Source organism: Lonchura striata, chromosome 2, assembly GCF_050655825.1.
Source record: "Lonchura striata isolate lonStrDom1 chromosome 2, ASM5065582v1, whole genome shotgun sequence".
Taxonomy (NCBI): domain Eukaryota; kingdom Metazoa; phylum Chordata; class Aves; order Passeriformes; family Estrildidae; genus Lonchura; species Lonchura striata.
In genome coordinates this window covers 17109581-17121775 of record NC_140704.1, presented here as the reverse complement: position 1 = coordinate 17121775, position 12195 = coordinate 17109581, and positions in this window count along the sequence as shown.

The window sequence follows — 12195 nt, the reverse complement described above, 5'->3', positions numbered from 1 at the left end:
AGAGAGAAAATATAAGAAGATGTACCTCAAAGGCCATTCCCTCCTGAACCCATTGGCAGTGTGGGATACATGAAGCCTGTATGAAAATATCAAGACATCCCAGGCAATTTCTTCCTCCTCACAAGAGGTGGCCCTGGAAAAGACCCCTCTCCAAATGCTACAGATCTCCACTTAATGGTGCTCCCTGGATTTATCTCTGTCCTGTCCAGCCTGGTTTCCTGCAGCAGCTTTTAAGGAGCAGTACACAATTCTGTGCTGTGTTAATCACCTTTGGCTGGCCAAGAAACTGCAGACCTTACAGCATTCATCCATGACTCTGTCTCTGCCAGGTTTGTCTGCTGTACTGGAACTGTTTTAGGTCATTTGCTGAGCAGTGCTGCTGATGGAGGGAACAGCAAAAGCCTTCTTGCAACATTACCTCAAATAGGTATGTGTTTTTTCTGTGATCTCTCTCATGTGTGCTTATACTGCTAAGAAAATTAAGTTCCCTTCTATACAGAAAAGTGGTATAGTGACTCTTGGTATTGCATGATTTCTGTGGTGGCTCTGGCTTTCAGTGCTAATCAACTGTCTAGAATAACAAACAAGTTCCGATTTAGATGAGCAGGGGTTTGCACACATTGCATCAAATTATAGGCAAAAAAGATTATGACTAGCTAATATGCTTTACAGTGAAAATGTTTGCTGATGCCAGTGTGTGGGAAAGTAAACTCAGTGTACTTGGAGGCTTAGAAGTGAGTCACTTCATTTATTAGCAGAAATAAGCACCCAGAAACTGTCTGACTACTAAGCTGCTTTGATTTTCTTTTACTTGCAAATATTCTTCCAGCCAGGCCTAAAAAATTTTTGACGTACAAAGTGTACAGAAAAAGAGAAGTATAAACAAGGTATAGCATGGTTCTTCCTGGATCTTTGCATATACCTATGTCTGCAGAATTTGGCTGCTTTTCAGAATTTGTCTTTCCAGCAGGGCTTGATCCTATCAAATCTTTGAAAGGGGCAGAGTTCCTGAGGTCACAGGCTGACCCAAAACTGGCATAAATTGGGCCATTTCCTGACATTCCATGCTCCCAGCTCCTACCTCACAATCACTCACAGGCTGAGTGCCAGGGGCCAGGGCACAAGCAGCTGGGTAGCTGTGGCTCTATTACTTTTTCAACCTTTCATTTTTGCAGTGAGATTGAACCCCAGCAACAGCACTGATTCCTGTTTACTGGCATTGCCCTCTGCTGGGCCAGGGCAAGCTGGGGTCCCTGCACAAGGAGCCAGAAACAGCATTGCTCCCCACTCACCGCTGGCCATCAGCTCCCTTGCCATCTTGATGGTCCTTGTCTCAAAAATGATTTCTAATGGCACCAGGGATTTCTAAAGCAGGGCTGCCTTTCATTGTAGGAAAGGCTCTTTAGATCTTGACACTTCTTTCTTCCACTCACTGGAAAAAAAGCAGGGAAAACCCAGGCACTTCACAGCCTGCCATGCCCCCTGTGATTCATAAAATCATTAAGGTTGGAAAAGATGTCCAGGATCATCAAGTCCAACCTTTGACCAAACACCACAACATCAACTAAAAAAAAGCATTGAGAGCCACATCCAGTTGTTTCTTGAACACTTCCAGGGATGATGATTCTGTCACCTCCCTGAAGATCCCATCCAATTATTAACCTCCCTTTCGGTGAAAAAATTCTTCCTGATGTCAAACATGAACCTCCCCTGGCACAGCTTGAGGTCATCCTCTTGTCCCATCACTGGTTGCCTGGGAGATGAGGCTGACCCCATGTGGCTACACCCTCCTTTCAGGCAGTTGTAGAGAGCAATAAGGTTCCTTGAGCCTCCCTTTCACCAGGCTAAACACTCCCAGCTCCCTCAACTTCTCTTCATATAACTCAGTCTCTAGACCATCCACCAGCTTCACTGCCCATCTCTGGACATGCTCCAGCACCTCAATGTCTTTTTTGGGATGAGGGGCCCAGAACTGGACCCATGCTGCTTGAGCAGCAGCACTGAGTGCAGAGGGACAAGCATTTCCTTGGTTCTGCTGGCCACACTATTTTTTAGATAGTCTGGGATGCCACTGGCCTTCTTGGCCCCTTGTGCACACCTCTGGCTGAATATAAGAAGTTTTGCTCATTTCATGTCAGAGGTTGCAGGGCCAAAACTGCATCCATGTCTCATGGGTCTGGAAATTCTAGTAGATAAAGTAGATAAAGTCTTCTGGTAGCCAGCTGCCACCACAGCCCTTTCAGTGCACTTCACACTAGCCAGGGCAGACTCCATCTAGGAAACTATGGCTTAAATGGGTGAATGGGTGGCACAGCTGTTTAAAATGCTTTCTTGCATATTGTGTGTTAACATGTTTCTGTGAAAAGGCCTGAGAGAAAGGGCAGCAGGGTGGAAGGCTGCTCTTCATCCTGATGGTCCCCTCCTGTTCTGAGGAAACCTGTAGAGGAAGAGGAGACTGTGCCATCCCTTGGGGCCACGCAGCCAGCTAGGGGATGGAGGTGTTTCCCAGACACCTGCAGGCAGGGCATGGGGCATAAAGGCTGAGGAGAATGCAAAAAATCCTGCAAGGAAGCCAAATATTGAGAAAAATAGGATTCTGCACTACAAGAAACCACTGAAAAGTCATTAGATGGAGAGTGAGATGCTGTCAGACCCAGCTTCTCTTGCCCACTTGTTTGAGGCTGAGTATTTCCTCAAGTGGAGAACTAAGTCAAATGCTGTCTGTCACTTTAAGTTTGGGCACTCAAATGCTCAGGCTGATAACTCCTGTCCTGGATGCATAAAAGTCTTCCTTCCTTTCACTGTGGATGAACATAAACTTGCAGGAAACAAAAATGAAAAATTACCTGAGACCAATGGGTAAAAAATGAATTTGAAATTATAGAAATTATCAATAAGTACTTAATGGGTCTGAAGAATAATACCGCTACAAAAGGAAACAGGAAATATATAAATAAAATTATATGCCCATAGTCATGATAAAACCTATGTATTCACTAAATGGTCATAGGCACTTTTTAGCTTCAGGTGTTTTCAGAGACCTTATATAATAATAGTTTTATATTTATGATCTGTGGCACTATCTCTAGCTGCCCAGGCTGGTTCTCCAGACTTGCCTGCATAAGTTGTGGCTGTATCAGTTCTAATATAAATATGGCCAGCCTGGGTAAGTGACTGAATGAAGGAGGCCTGGATCCTTCAAAAAAGCAGCAGGTAGCATTCTTCCTTCTCTGTCAGTCTGATGTGGCACCTTAGGATAGTTTAGGAACATCATGTTACTGTCCCTTTAGTTTTACAAAACAAGAAGAGATACTTCAGGCACTGTAGAAATTTGGGCTTATCTGTCTGTGATTTCTTACCATATATACCTTTGGTATATGAAAGGATCATTAGGCTCAACTTCCCATTTTGTCTTTGCATGACTGTGTCCTATTGTAGTAAAATCCCCCCTGCAATTTCACCTGGTCATGGTAATCTGCTGTTCATCTGAGTATGAACTGTAATCAACCTCCAGGAGTTGTACTAATAAACTCTATTTCAGATATGGCTAAAGTGATTTTTCTCGCACATATGTACATTGCAACTTGCATTTGGACTTGTCTAATCTAGAACATTTAGACTGTTAAAATATTTCACACAGACCAATTGAGCTATGGGGTCTTTTAATACTTCACTTAAAACAATACTGTGGGTGGACAGAAGTAATTTCTTGAAATACAAGACACATGCTACTGTATGATCATTACAGTTTCCAGCCTGTTTCGCACCATTTGCCAGGTGTTAGCTGTAACCTGCCCCATTTTACTGGAGCAGTTTACTGCACAGAGCAACACAATTAAGTCCATTACAATACTCTTTGCAAACATTGGTGCTGATAGAGCTGATTAGAGCATTTGCAGTTCTGCTTTACTGTATTATTGACTGAAATTTCAAGGTGAGCTTTAATAGGGGAAAATTAATCACTCACTAAACAAGTGTGTACTCTGTCCCAAGCATGAGCCATAAGACTCCAAGTAGTCCAGCAATGTCCAAACCAACCCAATGACTGTTCTGAAGGACAACCTGCCTATATATCTATGGTGCTTTGACCTCTTACTGGAGGCCAGGGCCTCACCAAAGCTACTCTATCACTCCCGTCCACAACTGAACAGGGGAGAGAAAATATAACAAAAGGCTCTTAAGTTGAGATGAGAACAGGAAAAGATCACCCACCAGTGGCCATCATGAGCAAAACAGACTTCACTTGCAAAGTAAGTTGAATTCATTGCTAATCAAAATCAGAGTATGATAATGAAAAGTAAAACAGGTCCTTCTCCCCCTGACTTTCTCCTTCCTGGGCTTAACTTTTATTCCTAATTCTCTACCCCTCCCCTCCAGCACTGCAGGGAGATATAGAATGGGGTTTACAGTCAGTTCATCACCTTGGTTTCATCTCTGCCTCCTCTGCTGGGAGAGGAGTTCTTGTCCTCCTCCAGTCTGGGGAAGGGGGTGCTTACCACAGGACAGTCCTCCATGAAACTCTCCAACATGAGTCCCTCCCACATGCACCAGTTCTTCTTGACCTGCTCCAGTGTGGGTCCATTCCATGGGCTGCAGTCCTTCAGGAACAGGCTGCTCCAGCGTGGGCCCCCCATGGGGTCACAAATCCTGCCAGCAAACCTGCTCCCCATGTGCTCCCCAGAGGGTCACAGCCCTTAGGGCATCCACCTGCTCCAGTGTGGGACTCCTCCATGGGCTGCAGGGGCACAGGTGCCTCACCATGTTCTTCATCACGTGTCACAGTGGAAGCTCAGCTCTGGTGCCTGAAGCACTTCCTTCCCCTCCTTCTCCACTGACCTTGGTGTCTGCAGAATTAGTTGTGTCCCATATTCTCACTCCTCTATTCTCTGGCTACAATGGCTTCTGTGCAAAACTTGTTTTTTTTCTTAAACATGTTATCGACGAGGTGCTGCCACTATGGCTGATGGGCTCAGCCTTGGCCAGCTCCAGGTCTGTCCTGGGGCCAGCTGGAATTGGCTCTGTCAGACATGGAGGAAGATTTTAGCAGACTCTCAAAGAAGCCACCCCTGTATTCTGTCGCCCTCTCCCCCCACTGCCACCAAACCCAGCCACACAAATCCAATGCAGTATCATAAAACATCTATATACATACATACATATACAATTTGGAAAACTAAATCTCTTGCTCATAGGAAAATTTAGTATTTTCATTACAAGCAGTAGTTAAAGTTTTGAATTACTGTACAAAGATGCTTAAAGTCATAGAGTTTTGATTCCAGAAAGGGGTTGGAGCAGACTAAACAAAAGTTTAGCTGAGCACTTAGAGAAAAGGCAGAGCTAACAGACCACCTGGACTTCTTCATATCCTAACACTTCATAATTAATTACAAGCCAAGTATGAGAGGAACCAAGAGACATATTGGTCCCCTGTATGTGATCATTCATTCTAATACCAAATTTTATCTTTTCATATAGCCTCTCTTCATTAATTACCTTCTGTAAGACTTGCAGGACAAGGTCCATTGGAATTTAATCCTCTGGTGGGGGAATTATGATCCAGTGACAAAAGTGCTGTGTGTGCAGAATGCAGACTTCTTACTGATGTACTTAGCTTGATTTTTCAAGCCTGAAAAGTGCTTGAAAAGTGTCTTAACAACTCTCATTTATCTTGGTTCAAAAAAATACAGCCAGATCTAATACAGAAAACCCCTTTCTTTTAAGGAAGAGAGACATTCACACAAGGTTTAGATTAGTTCAGTAGATATTTAATGTAGGCAGAAAAGATTAGTCAGTGCTCATGGAGTGAGATAAAAGGTGCTGAGGTTTCTCTTCCATACAAAGACATGTTAGCAGTGGTCAGACCTTTGACAACATATTAATTCATTGATGAAAAGCTGATGCTTGGCTTTTCTGTCCTTTGGTGTTCTAGAGAGACTTACTCAAAGCACTCTGTGGTACTCTATTGCTTTTGAATATTTCTTTCTAGGGTTCACTGTGTATGATTTTTCCTGGACAGAAGGTACTGCTTTGGTTAATGCCATTCTGATAGCCATAGTGCTATCAACCTGTAGTATATGTACACATCTGTACATTTAAATACAAAGTTTGGTTTCAAAATCCTCTTTTATTATGCTTGGGATGTTGAATTAAATACTTGACTCCTTTCTGCAGAGACAGCACAATATATACAGTAGTGCTTACAAACCCCTAAGTTTTGTTTGCCAGCTGGTTAGCTGTGGGGATGTGAGAATAGACACCATAGGTAAATGGTTTTATCCTTTGTAGGTGAGGGACTGCCCTATATTTTCATTGAATATTCATTAGTAGCCTGGCGACTCATTGATTTGTGACTCTTCAACATAGCAATTAAAATAAAATTTTTAAAAATTTGGTAGAAGTCATTTGCCTGAAATCAATTATTTAATTGCCCAAGAATCCAACAACATGGAGTAAAGGGGAAATATTGTGCAGAGCTACTGTAAAAGGAGGGACACGGAGCCTATTAGGTACTAACACTGGGTGTCATGATAAATTTTAAATGTTTGTTTTTATTCACAAAACAGAAAGACCAAGAGCTCATGCTGTCTCACAGAGCCTCTGGGGGCTATTTCACAGTCCTAGCTGGCTGGGTGAGCCCTCACTGCTCCTGAAAAGATGGAAGCATTGCCAGATAGAAATCAAAAAGATGCTTTCTGTTTTTCCTGCAGGCTCAGCACTTTCTCCATTTTGTAGCATTGGTGCAGTTCTCCATCTTGTCTCCATAGCCCAATTTTCTTTCTTGCTGGCAGCAGGATGTCTGTTAGGCAGTCTCATAGCAGTTTCTGCTGTCTTAGATTTCTGACATATCATGGCTCTTTTAGCTACTCCATGGCCTATTGCCTCTCACCCAAAAAGCATGTGAAAGTTTGGCCCTTTGTCTCTGATGATTTCCATCAAAATTGCCATGCATATTTCTCACATTGCCCAATACATGGATCTCATATCTGTTGGGCTGTCTTGGTTGTTAAATGCATTTTACTGCTTTGGGCTGGACTTCCTGCCATCCTATGCACATGGGCAGGTGTAGATATATGTTGTCAGCTGATACAGCAAAGGAAATTGTAGTAATGATTGGAGCCACAGCCATGACTATTCTGTGTTATTCAGTGATCTGGAAAGTCATGCTGAGTGAGCACACTGCAGCTCAAGCTCCATCACAGGACTGCTGGTCTGTGGTGTGTGACTGTCTAAACCCACATGTTTAGTTAGTCTTCACAGAAAAGAAGTTTCTGGTTGTGAGAACCCCGGCCTTATTCTGGGGTCCCATATGGTGGTGAAATTCCTCCTCCAACCCGTGCTTCCAAAGAAAAACTCCACAGGCTCTTGCTGTTTGGTCTCAAGGCAGTTTATTGTTAGTTATCTAAAAGATTGTCTTCTTGGGCTGCAGCTGCTTGGTCAGCAGCCTGGGCTGCAGCTGCTTGGTCAGCATCCTCTCTGTCTGCTGTCTTCTTCTTCTCTCCCCTCACCCAGGGCTGCTGCTATCTTTTATATGATATATTATGTATTACATGTTTATAGTTTTCCCCCAATACCTACTACCTATATTACCAAGTGCTTTTCTACTCTAAACCAATCTGTGAATGCCAACATCACCAAGAACATGGAGGCAAGGAAGAAGAAGGAGGAAGAACAGGATCAGCCCACTTTCCTCCATCTTAGAACTTCTGACCCCCATGTACAAAGTAAAACCCCCCCTGTACAAATGTTAAAACCCCCATGTACAATACTAAAAAAAATTCCCCTCTGTTTTGTAGCTACTTTTACTATACTATCTAACCTTTTGTGACTGCTTGTTCCACCTTCAAAGTTGGTAACTCATTCCATGGCTCAAACTCAAAATCACAGCTGTTTGTCAGCTGTCTGCCAGGGTCTAAAATGCTTCTGACCAAGGCCTGGAACCTCTAAAAATGTCTGAGAGACATTTTGAGTTCCAACATCTGGTTATACAAACGGAAATGTGGCTACGCTTGAACAATTCTTAGACATTTTGCCCCTTTGGATTTCATTACTGGATATCTCAGTCTCTGGCAGCTGATCACATTTCTTACTTGATGACAAACACACACCATGAATGTTCCAGACTGGTTCCCTAGGCCAGGTCTCTGGCTGTAAAACTGAACTGTCTTGGGACTCCTAAGCACAACATTTTTCTCCTAGAATATCACAATTTCCATCAATTTTGTTTTGGTATTCTTCAGTGAATAAGCTGATATTTCCTTTTAATCCAGTGTTGAATAGAGAATCTCACAGAACTTTGTCAAAGATGGTTATGGGCATGGGCCCTATCAAGACACAGGCTGAGCTTGAGCCAAGTGTATCCTCCAATGCTTTGCTGTTTCTTGACTTACCCGGCTCTTCATACTCAAGACAGAGTGCCAAAACTGGGGCAGCAGGAAAAATAGGCAGGTTGGCCTCAAATGCAAATATAAGCCCAAGGCTAATGTGACAAAATAGATCTGAGATGACTACAAAGGCCTCTTTCCATTTCTGCAGTTTTAAAGAAATTATCTTAGCAGCTCATAGTGACAGAGGGCAGATCCAAGGCAGAAGCGAGAAAGTAAAGTTTCTAGACTGTCTATAGGACATGGAATAAAGGGGAAGAAGATAAATTACTGAACTACCAGCCAAGAGTGATAGATGAAGCACCTTGCAGCAGCCTCCTCCCTCCTTCCTAAAGCAGAGCCCCTGATCCTACCAGGATCTGAGATGCTGGTGAGAAGATCAAAGCCACAGATAAATCAACCCCAGCAGCCACCAGCTAGCTGAAAATGTTTCTTCTGGACACATGAGATCAGCTGAGACCTTTATAAGGAGAATTAGGTAGGCTAACAAGAATGATAGAGTTAACTCACAGACATGATATTGAAGCCACTTGCATGACTTCTCATTTTTTAATAGTAAAAATACTGTCTGTGGGTCATCAGATCACATATAGAAAGACAGGTGGGAGCTTATGGGTAAATCTGTGTAGCCAAAATCTAGAAATTCCATTATGGATGTTTTAAACCAAGAAGGTAGTCTATGAATTTAGCCCCAGAAGTTGCCCTGCTCTTGGTTCCAGAATGGAATGTTATCATAACAGGGTTATGGTAAACAACAAAACTCCTAGAGTCCTGAGATTTTACTTTGCCAGAAAGATTTGGGTCTAGACAAAGAACTGCATGAAGTATGCTGCCTGAATTGCAGGCCAGAAGACAAATTAGGGGAGCCAAAGAAAAAGTTCAATATAAATCACAAGAAAAATATATTTTACAGGTTCGAAAACTATAGTAAATGAACTTGATGTAGGTGAAAGATGAGCTGTAATTTTGCAACTATTTTTTGGAAAGAGTTCACAAGTGTTCATACTTCCTCTAGTGGGGCCAGACTACAGTCTTTAGTAAATGAAGCAACTTCTGTGTTCCCCCCTACCCCCCACTAACAAGAACCATGCCATGCAAAACCAACACAGTCTTGTATGTTAAAATGTATAAACAGAAGTAAATTTCATGGAGCTGTAGGAGTGACAAGAAATGTATGACAGTTACCTCATTTTAGTGCTTAAAGAGCTTCTTCAAGTGTGGTTGGCTAGCTCATTCCTTATGAGCTATTTCTCCTTTCATTTCCTCAAGAAACACCTTGTTTTTGATGTTTGGGATACTCATCTTCTTGGAAGACCTCCAAGGCATCCACAGGCCGCATAAGATAGGTCTTCAAGCATTGAGGAGACATTCTGAGTTTCACCCCCATTAGCAATGTTCTCAGTTCAGACAGCAGGACACAGCTCTTCAGGTGTTCTCTTGACTCAACACCAGCCAGCATCAAAGCAGAACACCAAGGAACCCACTGCTTTGCACAGGGCTGACTTTTATTTCACCAGAGGAGATTTGTCTTAGCTGGTTATTTTGTAGAGTCTTCTTCATTGGCTTTGAATTAGGCTACAGCCGTAAGTTATATTATACATTTAGTATAATCAGCACTATATTTGGATTCAAATGTATGCAGAAAAACTGGCTGAGTTGGTTAGCTCCCCATTCCCAGTAAGAAGTGCTGCCAGTGTGTCAGTCAGGCAAGGCTGCATGTGCACTGGAAGGAACAGCGCCCTTGAAGGGCCTTCCCTGTTCAGTCCATAGGATGCCTCTGGGATGTTTTATACATGCTTCCACTGCTTCTAGGGAGAAACCTGAGGAGCAGCTGGTCCTTGCAGTGCCCCCAGCCAGTCTGTGAGCCTGTTCAACTCCATGTCTCACCGGTAGAAAGCAAGGCATTCCTAGGGACACTCCTGGCAAGACATCCTAGTCCCCTTTGCTGGGCAGATATATCCAGGAGAGGATGGCATTCTGAAGCCACCCAATGTGCCTCTGAGAGATTTGTGTTGGTTCATAGCATGCACCAGACATTCTCATAATATGGCAGTTTACTCATGAATATACCAGTGGCAGAATAGAACAAAAAACTTTTGTCTCTTACAGGCACATACAAAACCTTTAAACATCCATGACCCAGAATTTCATCTATCCTTGCATCATCTTCAGATGTCACCCACATTTGATTGCTCTCTATTTTCTGGTTTAGATACCTACATGTCATTTACTAACCAGTCAATAGATTCGAATCTTCCTCACAGTTGCCCCTATAATACTCCCTGTTAGAGTTACCATTTTTAAATAGTGGAGCTAGAAATTTAGAAGATACATTGGTATGAAATCACACTATAAAACCAGAAAATAGCTGCAGATTACTACAGATATGAATATAGGATGAAAATATCTACTCAAACAAGTGAATGCAAAATTAATTTGTTTTATCAAAACGAAGGTAACCAACACCTATTTTTTACCTTAGTTTTTTTTCATTGTCTTCTTTTCAGTTCTGCTTCTACAATGGGCTAAATGTTTCTATTATTCATTCCCGTTTTTTTGTAGAAGCTGTTGCAATTTAACAATATGACAGAATGGCAAAAAACATCCCAGCAGAGGTGGAAGACTGGAGGGACACACTGCATTATCTTTGTACCTATACTGATTTGCAGTGTACTGCATGATACTAACTAGCCAAAATATTGTTTTGTTGATTGTTGCTGTTGTTAAATGATTCAGGCTCCTACCGTTCCTCAAACACTAACAGTAATTTTATTCTGCAACTGAATGGATTTGTTCTCTGCCCTGCACATGAGAGATTAATATATCACATTCCTAATAGCATTAATAGGAGCTGCTTGCAAAAATCTTTTGATGACGCTTAGCCAGGTCATTCAGTAGCATTGCAGACCTAATTCTGCTCTGGAGGAAGCTGGATGCTGTCTACAGATGAGTGTGAAATGAATAAAAATGGTGTTGCAGATTCAGTGTGCTGTGTTGGATTCTTTGCAAGTAACCCTGTTGAAGAATTGAGAGTGAAACTGTATTGGCACTGAGGAGCATTCTCTAAAATAACAAGTCTTGAATTTTGTAATCCACATTTTTATCTTTGTCTCTTTAAAAGACAACAAAACAAGCAACACCTCAACCCTGAAATCCAGAGATATTGAGAAATAGCAAATACAGAGAATAGTACACAGTAAACATGGTAAAAACAGCAAACAGAAAAAAATAGTAAATAAAAACATTCCATTACCACTTTCCCTTTGAGAAAGATTTCATGGAACATATAAAGACAGGAGAAAAAAATTCAGTGTTATGTATAACTGGACAAAGATTTCTGCTGAGTACCTAATGTAAATTTCTTGTTTCTCTACTTGAATAGGAATCTGGTTAAGTTGTAGAGGCAAAGTTATAAACAATAATTAAAGTGACTGATCATCTTCTTCACCTAGGTAGATTTAGAAACTGCAGAATCTATGATACATGAGAAGAAAAATTATTTAAAGCTATCTAGAAAACAAAAGCAAAGGCCCTTATCCTGTGAGCAGCCTTTGAGGTACTGGCAAGGATATCCAAGACAGCCAACCTGGATGAAAATAAACCTGACCTAGGGTGACCAACATAAGGAGACTCAAAGAATCCTGAAAGAAACTGAAAATAATTTTTTTAGCAGCTTCAGTCAGAATGGTAAGAAAGGCACTGCCAATGAGGTTTGCCTAGAAGCCACATTAATCACTTTGGCTTCTCAGAAGCGCTTTGAAAGCTGGAGGTTGGACATAAACCTCCTGTGTTGGGGGACTTCACCATCAGGTGC